The sequence below is a fragment of the Macrobrachium rosenbergii genome, chromosome 17 (genome assembly GCF_040412425.1).
Source record: "Macrobrachium rosenbergii isolate ZJJX-2024 chromosome 17, ASM4041242v1, whole genome shotgun sequence".
In the NCBI taxonomy this organism is placed as follows: domain Eukaryota; kingdom Metazoa; phylum Arthropoda; class Malacostraca; order Decapoda; family Palaemonidae; genus Macrobrachium; species Macrobrachium rosenbergii.
The window spans coordinates 29,958,265-29,970,764 of NC_089757.1; the positions used below are offsets into that span (position 1 = coordinate 29,958,265).

At 36.2% G+C, this 12,500-nt stretch overlaps 1 protein-coding gene across 1 annotated transcript in view; it reads right to left on the bottom strand.

The window, feature by feature from the left end:
• The window catches only part of LOC136847842 (uncharacterized), a 135,757-nt gene that overhangs the window by 106,220 nt on the left and 17,037 nt on the right, over window positions 1-12,500 (bottom strand). Inside the window, exon 2 of the transcript XR_010855860.1 lies at window positions 10,821-11,044. The gene's annotated coding sequence lies outside the window, so the exon portion shown is untranslated. The remainder of the gene's footprint in view (window positions 1-10,820; window positions 11,045-12,500) is intronic.

Below are 12,500 nucleotides of genomic sequence, written 5' to 3' on the forward strand. Positions count from 1 at the left end.
AGTCTGTTGAGTCCCTGGTTTGTAATCATTCAAAGTAGTATGGTGATCAGATATCAGTAACCAGTTTTTGTTGTCAGTCTTGCTATTTCATACCTTGAGTATCTCTCCCTGTTGTTTAATCACTCGGAGATTGTTATCAGTTATCACAATGTTTGCGTCTCATTGGATAAAAACTTTGCCAAGTCTAAAGGAATAGTTACAGCTGTCGTCTGCTGAAAACAATCAAAGCTCTAAATGTTACATAAGCCATAGAATCATGTCTTGTTTTTGACTTGGTCGGAAAGAAATGTTTGATGTCAGAGAAATCATGTACTTCACACTACCTGTAGTATGTATATCTGCAAGTGGCCCATGGTGTTCTCTGCTGGCTTCACAGAATTCGGAGGTCCAGACCTGGCTTCCTCGTCATTGGCATTTCTTACCACACACTTACAGTCCGCCTTAAGGCAAAGGACCCTGCTGGCATAAAGCCGGCTTGGTTCTAACCTAGATGATCCATGCGTCTCTAGTTATTGCTCCAGAGAGCTACTACGATGCACACCTATACACTCAGGCTTTCTTATTATTCAGTCTTATGCGTCAGAGATTTGGTAACTCCTATTATCTTCTTCCGAGTTCCTATCATTTAAAGGTTTGTTTTTAATCACATATTAATAGCAATAGCCGTGTGGCTGTTAAATAAAGGACTTTCGAATATACATACATATATGCATATACGAGTATATATACATATACATACATATATATACATATACATACATATATATATATTATATATACATGCAGAGAGAGAGAGAGAGAGAGAAGCTCCCAGTGATTCAACTCTACTAAGCGTTGCTTAGTCAATTTCCATCGATTATATTTTGCATATTTTCGGAACATGTATAGAATTGCCGACAAAGTACCATCTGAACATCTCGTCAAATGCAATAAATGGGGATGAAAGACATTGTTTCAGTTTTCGCAAAAAAAAATGCAGGCAGTGAAGATTTATGCGTAAAATGATGTATATAACCGAGTACTTATATAAATTTACATTCATACACCAATGGTGGAATGCAAATTTAGGCTAGCCTCACATCTCTTGTGAAGGACTCACAAACGCACAGAGACACAACTTTCACACCAAACATAAACAAGGAGGAGTTATCGAGGCATAATTTCTTATGTTAATTGGCGAGTTTACGCTGTCAAGTGTTGATAGCGATCAATCTCAATTCCGTTTTCTGTTACTGGGAAAACGCAACAGCAAATAAGGTGAGAGAGAGATTTGCCATAACCGGATGAAGAGGAATCATACTCCAGTACACACGAACTGTTAAATAGTGCGGGGCTCGTTGCAGTGAAACTCAATTTCCTGCTTCGTTTTAAATTTCACCTACTAACAAACATGTTTCAGAAGGAGTTAAGCGGTTGCGCTTTATACGGGGATATATTTATGTTTGTATGTATAAGTATATATATAAATATATCTATATGTATATAATATATATATATATATATATATATATATATATATATATGTATATATGTGTGATTTTTTGTTACTAATACACACGTGACTTAGGTGTAGGTTATGGAGTTGTTCTCAAGATAGAGTGAATTCGATATTAAACGATATTTTTGGCTTAATATTTGTGATATGCATACATACATGCAAAGTTTATATATATACATATACAGTGTATATATATATATAATATATATATATATATATATATATATATATATATATATATAACTACCTACTTGAGGCGACGACTGCAGAGGGCGTTAACCTTCATATTTATCAGTAACTACTTTGGGATGAGGTTGTTAGCCCCAAGCCCTTTTCCATCTCCGATTGTGGCCCATCACAGTAGACTAGCAACCACTAAAGAAAATTCAAATGTTAGCCTTCCGGTTTTCAAAAAGCATTTGAAGAATGAACTTGCTAGCCTACTTCACTTCTCTACCCTAGATGCTACCCACTCAACGAAAGACCAGGTAGGCTACATTATTCCCAGCATTAGGCAAAAGAGGTAAAGTCTATAGCAGCTCATCTTGTGAGCAGTTTTTGCACTAGACTTAGGCCTCGAGAGAAAAGCAGAACATATTTCATTTTGGTTTTTCAGCAATATTCCAAAGAATATTTACATTCAGCAACTAGACACTAATAGTCACCAAGGCACCAATGGAACGGTAGTTCCTCTCCTATTTCGCAAAGTCGTTAGAATAAAAACAATGACCCATTTGCTTATGAAAATAAGGGTGTATCCATACTACAGTAAAACATGCCATAATCACGTTGCCAACATATCGCAAACACATCACAAACAGGTTAAAAACAAGTCAACGACTTACTCGTTATCCACTTATGGTTGTTGACTAGTTTTTAACCTGTTTGTGATATGTATGCAATAAGTTGCCAACATGTTTATGACACTTTACTGTAATGTGAACCCAAATGTAAAAATGGAAAAGTATGAAATTTTGAATAGCAGTGAGTGAACCTACTGACTAGCAACAGTCAGCTTCTCTCACACGAAAACCTGGAACTGAATAGCTCGAGTATATCACAAAGACCTCAGTGCACCTCGTGTGGGTCATTGTAGGCATTACTTAAGGTTCTTTGCAGCGTGCCTTCGGCCCCTAGCTGCAACCCCTTTCGTTCCTTTTACTCTACCTCCTTTCATTTTCTTTCTTCCGTCTTTCCACCATCTCCTGACAAGTGATTTATAGTGCAACTGCTTTGAGGTTTTCCTCCTGTTACACCTTTCAAATTTTTACTGTTAATTTCTGTTTCAGCGCTGAATGACCTCATTGGTCCCGGTGCTTGGCCTTTGGCTTAAGTTCTATGTTCAATTTAATTCAATCACAAAGACCTCAAAAACTAAACGTTTTAAGGGTTCAAAGCATGAATGGAATGGAATATAAAATTTAGGCCAAAGGCCAAGCGCTGGGACCTATGAGATCATTCAGCCCTGAAAAGGAAACTGAGAGCAAAGACGGTTTGAAAGGTGTAACAGAGGGTAAACCTCGCAGCAGCACCCCCTTGAAACAACTGTTAGGAGAGGGTGGAAAGTAAGATGGAAGAAAGAGAATACGAACGGAGGTACGGAAAAAGGAATGAACGGGGTTGCAGCTTATGGCCGAAGGGACGCTGCAAAGAATAATCTAAAGTAACGCCTAATGTGCACCGCGGGAGGTGCACTGATGGCAATAACCCCTTGGGGGATTTAAACCGCGATGAAATTCAGATCAGTATACTCTCCCAGGCCGAAGAACAAGACCCCACTGGAAAGAACTGAATTTAATTGAATACAGAATTTAGGCCAAAGGCCAAGTACTGAGACCTATGAGGTCATTCAGCGCTGAAACGAAAATTGACAGTAAAAGGTTTGAAAGGTGTAACAGGAGGTAGACCTCGCAGTTGCACTATGAATCAATTGCTAGAAGAGGGTGGAAATTAAGATGGAAGAAAGTGAACATGAAAGGAGGTGCAGTATAAGGGACAAATGGGGTTGCAGCTAGGGGCTGAAAGCACGCTGCAAAAAATGCCTACAGTGCACCACAAGAGGTGCACTGACGGCACTACCCCGCTGCGGGGCCAGTGGAAAGTGGACCCGGGAATTCCATCAATGACGAGAAAGCCTGGCAGAGGTATCGTTTATGGTCGCTTCCGCGTCACGTGACTTTTTCTCTGGGCAGCGGGTGCTTCCTATTTTTGTGTTTTATGGCACCATCTGAGCTTCATTCCGAACGTCGTAAAGTAACGGGAAGGTTATATGATCATATCGAAGGAACTGTCTGAGGTTCATTCTAGTGCAGATGAATCCAATAACGGCGGCGGTCCACGTTTTATATCCGGGTTAAGGTTTAGACGGAAACAAATGAAATTACTAATTATTACGGAAATTGAAGATATTCTGTTATTTACTTTTGTGACATTAGTTGTTATCACTATTCAGAATGTGGCAAAGATCTATATGCAAGTCACCTAAAGGGCCATCAAGTTGCAAAACATGTATCTACAAAATTGAATGTAAAATCCATTAAGTTACAAAACACGCATCCACAAAACCGCGAGTTCTTACGTAAAAAAAAAAAAAAAAAAAAAAATAAAAAAATTGCCGACAACAATTACAAATAAGTAAAAATTATATATAAATGCATAACCATATAAATAAGAACATGAGCTACAAGAAGCAATGGGGCTTGAAGCTTCAACCGGTAAATCTCGGGAACTTCCATAGAGGCTTACCTTGTAGTTTTGTGAGGCCTACATCGATTTAGACAAGATCCATTCATGTCTTTTCACACGTTCCTACACTCCATTTGACACAAGAGGCGCTAACCCTTCCATGGTTGGTCACAGGTTTGTCAGATTGGCCATAACACGGCCAAATTCTTGAAATTTGGCCATTTTTTGAACTCTGCGGCCATGAAAAATCAGTTTGGCCATTAAATGTACTTCCGCAATGCTACAAATGCACAACAGCAAAACCATTTACGACTCAGACTGCAGAAAAAGAACAAGATATTCAATATCTCCAGGAATGCTGTCAATTTAACAGCTGTGTTTCCCTGTAAATATTTTAAGTTTAATTTAAAATATTTTTGATGACATGTAACCGAATATAGAGGTATAATTTATGCACAGTTAATTGTTGAGATGTTAACACACACACACACAATTCAATCATTATATATCTTTGGCCATATTTTTAGATAAATACTTTTCCAAAGTGACCATTTTCAGCCACATTTTCTCTGATTTTTGGCCATAAGCTGGTGTGTTCATCTGGCAAGCCCGGAACTTCATCATCACTCGGCCATCTTTATTCTTTCCTAGTCCTAGTCACACTGAGCTTCCTTTTCGGTCTTATGAAAAGCCACAGCATACAAACTCTGTCCACAGTTCATACACAGCAAAATTCCTCTCTTCTGTATTCAAGCATATTCAAAACAATAAGGGTCTTTAATATCTTTACCTTATCTTTTCCCACCATATTTTATTTCGCATCGAAGTAAAGACCAATGTCTCGCAAGCTTATTACCCTACACCCTTTGGTAATTTCGTATCAAGTATTGTCGTCGGCCTTTGGATTAGAGGGCTCATTCTTTTCTAATGATACATATACGTACATTATATATGTATATATACTGTATACATATATATGTATATAAAATATATATATAATATATATATATATATATATATATATATATATATATATATATATATATATATATATATATATATATGGCATGAAGTTGATGAACAGAAAAAGGTTTAATATTGAAGATAAAACTGAATGTATATTAGTTGGATCAAAAAGACTTATTATAACGCTTGATTATAGAAACATATAATTACATAGTCTGGAGTTGCAAATAGTAAAGGCTGCGACGAATTTCGGAGTATTAACTGATGACCATTTGCGCAACATCGAATATTAAATACTGCATAGTTACAATAGGTGATTATCTACTGAGAAATGTCGTCTTCATAAATATGGATACGGCAAAAAAATATCTCCTTCGTAACAATTTAATAAGATGACTGAGCTATCTGTATATATCTCTACACTGGTCTACCAAAGAATTTATTGATGAAATTACATGTTTCATTTATTAAGGCAGCCTAGTCAATAATGCATAAATTCCCAAGGTATGAAGTCACGACCATCCTAACTGAGATTCATTGTCTACCAATCTCAACAAAAAACTGATTATGAATTATGTATTTTGAGGTACATCGTCCTAAAAGATAATAAATGCGCCGAGGTTTCTTAGGCGCAATCGAGTTTTCTGTACAGCGTATAATGCTGTATGAGCCGCGGCCCATGAAACTTTCAGCCACGGCCCGGTGGTGGCTGTCCTATAGCGTTGCCAGACGCACGATCATGGCTAGCTTTAATAACCTTGAATATGATAAAAAATTCCGAGGCTGGAGGGCTGCAATTTGTTATGTTTGACGATTGGAGGGTGGACGATCAACATACCAATTTGCAGCCCTCTAGCCTCAGTGGTTTTTAAGATCTGAGGGCGGACAGAAAAAGTGCGGGGAGAAAAAAGTGCGGATAGAATAAAGTGCGGACGGACAGACAAAGCCATCTCAATTGTTTTCTTTTAAAGAAAACTAAAAATAATGAACAAGGCCTCCAACACAATGTGTCATTGAAAGCTTAAATTACACGGAGGAGCACGGACAAATACAGATCAGTGGAGCTAAGATACATTAAAGATACACGAGAACAGTAATGATGTTTCAGTAAAAAAATGACGGCTTATTTATAAAAAAAAAAAAAAAAAAGACAGCGTAGAATAAGTTATTTTAAAAACTTGAAACCGTAGCTGAAAAAATATCTTTTTATTTTAAAAACTTTAAACCGGAACTGAAAAATATCTCAAGTTATTTGAAAAACTATAAATTTCAGATATATAAATGGGGCCCACCAAATATATAAAGTTATTTAAAAAACTATACAATGCAATTGACAAATAGGTAGGACCCACCAAAATATATGTATTTAAAAACTATAAATTTCAACTGACAAATAGATGGGACCCACCAAATATATTATGTTATTTAAAAAAAAATATGTAAATTTCAACTGACAATAGATGGGACTCACCAAATTATATTATGTTATTTAAAAAACCATAAATTTCAATTGACAAATAGATGGGACCCATCAAATATATTATTTAAAAAAATGTAAATTTCAATTGACAAATAGATAGGACCCACCAAAATATATTGTGTTATTTAAAAAAAAAATTAAATTTCAACTAACAAATAGATGGGACCCATCAAATATATTATTTAAAAAAATGTAAATTTCAATTGACAAATAGATAGGACCCACCAAATATATATGTTATTTAAAAAAAATATAAATTTCAACTGACAAGTAGATAGGACCCACCAAAACATATTATGTTATTTAAAAAACTATAAATTTCAACTGAAAACCAGATTGGACCCACCAAATATATCAGATAAACGAGACCAAGACGATCTCCAACTGCATCTCTCCCGCAGAAGGCGCTGAAAGCGGAGGGCGCCCGGGGCCCAGGGAGGAATAAACGCATCGGGGTGCTTCCGACAAATTTATTGGGCCCGCGTCTCGTTCTCCGTCTGTGGTACTTGGAGCACTTCCTTTCGTTAATGCGACGGTGCAATAAACTGACGCCCCTCAATAAAAGATATTCTTCTTGTTGGGCATCGTGACCCGAGGCTGGGGAAAAAAGTGCGAGGTTTTTTTTTTCTTTTTTTTTTTTTACTTCAGACTTTTTTCTCGTTTTTTCTTTTATCTTTTCCCCTTCTGTTTTTATATCGCTCTTTTGCGCTGTGGCTGCAATTTACGGGTTATTTGCTAACTGAAGTAATGGAAAACGCAGTAATAATAATAATAATACAATAATAATAATAATAATAATAATAATAATAATAATAATAATAATAATATTTATTAATATTATTATTATTATTATTCCGTGCCGTACACAATTTACGGGTTATTTGCTAACTGAAGTAATGGAAAACGCAGTAATAATAATAATAATAATAATAATAATAATAATAATAATAATAATAATAATAATAATAATATTCCTTTGCGCTGTGGCTGCAATTTACGGGTTATCTGCCAACTGAAGTAATGGAAAACGCAGTAATATAATAATAATAATTATAATAATAATAATAATAATAATAATAATAATAATAATAACAACAACTAATGTTGAGAATAACAAATTGATTAGTGATAGGTAATTAATTTAATTAAATAGTTTTTTCTTCATTATTATTGCTTTTCTAATGCTGATAAAAAGTAACCAAACGAGGCATTCTTAAACACATGGAACGAAAGCGCTCGAAGGTCGCAAGCCTCCGCCAAGGCAGAGTAAACCATCTCCCGCAAAAGACCTCTTCTCTCAAAAAGCTTCATTCCTAATTCTCACAAAATATAAACAACTGCTAAAAAATTCGCAATATTTTAACGAAACTGTTGTACATTAAATACTCCACAATTATAGCAATAAATTGCATTATCTTTAAAAGTTATAAACAAGCCTTTCGAACCACAAGTCTTGTGTTTATCTTTTACAAATAATGCAATTTGCTAATATAACTGTGGATTTTTAATATACGACATATAATCAATTGTTATCAGTAACAAGACAAAGCTTTCACAGTATTTTCGCAGAAATCAATTTAACGTTTTGAAAAAGGCTGATAATAAAAGAAAACTTAACCATAAAAAAGCAACTTTTTGTCGAATGTAAAAAATATAAAAAACAAAAGACATTGAAAACCATACCGTTTTGTCGAATGTAAAACAAAATAAATAAATAACACCAAGGAAAGGAAGAACGATCAAAGATTTCATATGGTGGCGAGAATATTTACGAACTCTTGAGGACGCATGAAAAGGAAATTACTCAGACAGAAGACAAATTACTGTGTCGCATTTCTGCTAAAAGCTTCTTTTTTTACTTTACCTGTCATCTTGATAAAAAAAAAAACGGACCGTAAATGCGCTCGACAATAAGCATAAATACATAAAATCTGTGTAAATAATTGCCGATGAATATCTGCCGGAAGCGTCAGTGACTCAGGCAGACGATGAAACCGTATTTATTTGAGGAGGGTCCTCGAGAATCGTCAAGACCCGACGGAGATGACGGTTGTGGAGACGGGGAGGAGTTTTGAGGGGGAGGAGGGAGGAGGGGGAGGGGAGGAGGGGAGAAAGGGAAAGGAAAGGGGGGATGTGAAGGGGAAGAAGGGAGGGAGATGAGGGGAAGGAAGGGAGGGGGAGAAGAAGGGGAGGAGAGAGAAGGGGAGGGGATACACGAAGGAAGTGGGGAACGGCACGAAGGGAAAGGGGAAGGGGGAGGAGATGGCAGGAAAGGGGAGGGGAGGAAGGGGGCGGAGAGGAGGGGGGAGGGGAAGACTCGTCAGTTGTGGGAGACAAATGGCCGGACCATTTAATGTAATTGAGGTGAACAATAAAACGATTCTTGAGTCCGCGGAAACTACGTCAATGTGGACGAGTGGTATGAAGGGAGGGGGAAGGGAAGGGAAGGGGAAGTAGAAGGTAGGAGGGAAGGTTGGGGGGGGAGGCTCTGGAAGAAGCTCAGTCGGAGGAAAAAACCAGCTGACCTCCGGAGCTCCTGCTGGACTGGTCTTCTGAGTCCTTCAGGTTTTACTGATGTCCTGGAAAGCGCTACCGAAGAACGGCGGACATGATGGTATTTTGCCATTACATTAATCAAACGATGACACTGGATGGGCGGGTGTGGGGGATGGGAATTTATCTTATATATAGAGGAAGGGGGAGATGGGGAGCTTTAATTTCATACAATTATTTTCATCCAATCTGGCAAACCAGATGGAAAATATATATATATATATATATATATATATATATATATATATATACATATATATTATATATATGAATATATATATATATATATATATATATATATATATATATATATATATATATATATACATATACATATATTATATATATTATACATATGAATATATATATATATGAAATGTATATATATATATATATATATATATATATATATATATATATAATATATATATCGCGAGTTAATTCCAGTGAGAAAATTATACACCAAGCAATCACACACAGACAGAACTTGAGTCTAAAGAGCATATATCAGCACCCCCACCTCTCCACTGAGATTCATGAAGATAAGTGCAAGTATTTTCACCCAATATTAAAAACTATACGAACGCGGTTCACGGAAACTGAATTCCACTGATAATACACCATCCTACTCCGCGTTATTCGATAGCACGATTATTATATTGCTACCATTAATGAGAACATTTCATGGGAATACAATGTTGATATTCAGTAAGTCAATTTTATTGTAAGTACAGCTTACTAGGAAAGTAATATAACATTCCTAGTTCTTGAATGAAATGTATATAATTGTAGGTAATGTGAATTAACTGTCCCTATTTATACCACACAGAAAAAAATATGTTGTATAAATCCCAAAGTGCATCCACACGATTTTTCTGTGCGTAACAATGATAATTCTCGATGTTTACACTCGTCCTGGGGTTCCCTTTCTCCAGGAGAATAAAGGTACCTCGGCCCGCGCTCCGGGACGGTACTTAATGTCTCTGGGTGTCTTGCATAATTGTCATTAATGACGGTATGGATATACAAGTTAACAACAATTCGCCCTGGCCACCTTTGAATGTATAAAATATTCTAAGTGAATTCGCCTCAATCTTTAGTGGTATGTTCTTCAGAATTTAAAAAGTCGTCATTTACTGACTGATTTTGGTAAATTGGCGTCACAAAAACTATGGGTAATACCGGTACAAATCTATTAATTGCCATAAAAATTCTAACTTTAGAGAAAAGTAAAACCCTAATATATCTTAAAATGGAAATATATTCAATCCATAAATTCTTTGCACCTCAGTCCACCTTGCACTCTAACGATGCTATGCTACGGGACTCCTTTCAAGTGACAAGTCACTCTTCACAATACTGACGTTAATATTGCATTAAATTTTAGATGCTTCGAACAGGTTCTTGTAAAATGACGTCGCAAAGGCTTCGCGTACAACGAATCCGACCTGAAGACATTCCGCGATTTCACGTTTCTGACATAACACCACAGAGCTATGCAATGCTGCTACATAATTTTTGAGACATTTAATGGACCAACAGTTGGTCACCGAAAAGTGGCCGCTCCAGGCGTTGCCAAAAGCCACGACTATTAACAGAAATTCCCAAAACCTACATATTCGCAAAATAGTCACTAACCTCAGTAGCTCAAAGATATGGGTGAGTAAGGCGAGATGCTAGTCGAAGATCTGCTCCAGGTTGGTCGCATGGTCAAAGATCATATTGGGCAGGTTCCTAGCACTGATGCTTCTTATCAGGGCACAAACACTGACCCCGTCAGAGGTCGTCGACCTCGTGTGAGGGCATCACCTTCTTGACCCATGGCACTTCGATCTGTTCGTGTTTCTTGTAAGTGGTACAAGCTGAAATGAAATTGGGGCATAATGAGTACAGCATATTTTAGAATTACAGATATCCTTTCATGAACCTTAAATTAATCCCAAGACTACTAACTTCCATATATCTACCACAGACAAAAAATACACGTAGAGCAAGTGCTGACAAAAGCAAAAAATAATAATAATAATAATAATAATAATAATAATAATAATAATAATAATAATAATAATATATAAATAAATAAATAAATAAATAAAAATAACTGTACATATCAGAAGGTTAACATGCAACAAATGATTTCATCCTTGTAAAATACTTCAAAATTTAGCTAAATATCCACATGAACCACAAAAAACTAAAAAAATAAATATACTCAGTTGTAGAAGAGAATAATTGGCAGCAATTTCCATCAAATCATAAAAAAAAAATTAGCCTTCAAAATATAAGCAAATATATTTACGGAACTGGATTGTCATATATTGCCTTGACCAGCATACATCTTACAGTAGATGCAAGAGGCTTGTACATCATTAATCTGATTCTACCATTGTAAAATACTCTCTTTCATTATTATTTTTAATAGTTTTTAGTTTTCTGTACAAGAAAACTACTGAGCCGGCTTTGTCTGTCCGTCCGCACTTTTTCTGTCCGCCCTCAGATCTTAAAAATTACTGAGGCTAGAGGGCTGCAAATTGGTATGTTGATCATCCACCCTCCAAGAGTCAAACATAACAAATTGCAGCCCTCTAGCTTCAGCAGTTTTTTAAAATTTTATTTAAGGTTAAAGTTACCCATAATCGTGTCTAGCAACGATATAGGACCGGGCCGCGGTTCGCGTTTCATGGGCCGCGGCTCATAAGCATTATACCGAGACCACCGAAAGATAGGTCTATTTTCGGTGGCCTTGATTATGCGTTGTACAGAAAACTCGATTGCGCCGAAGCATTTTTTACTTGTTTCTTCATAAGCTGATGACTCTGGATAAGTAGTGTCTTAGGTCGAAGTTTATCACATGAACTCAGTATAAGTAAACTTGACCTTTTCAACATCACAGGCCATGTAAAATGCCAGACTGACTACATTTCAGCAACAAATAACCTTTCTGATACGTAAATTACACACAAACCTTTCATAATGTGGACCCAAAAAACATTGCAATGTTTGCCTAATCAACGGGGACACATTCTTCGAAAACATACAACATTAGAACTGTAAAAATTCTACTTGATGGCTCCAAGCGTAAAAGCAGCAATTTTCAATGCTTATTGCGTTTTTTTATTATTAATTTTTAAAAAGAAAAATGAAATATTTCCAGAGAATATAGTTTCTTTCCCTCAGAGTATATATTCTATACTTTAGTGTCTTACTCACCAGGCGCACAAACGTTTGAAATATGACAAATCTTTAAAGTAATTTGTATTTTTCCTAACATGCAAACCTGAGGTCTTTACGTGTGGAAATTCGTTCCAGCTGCGCTGA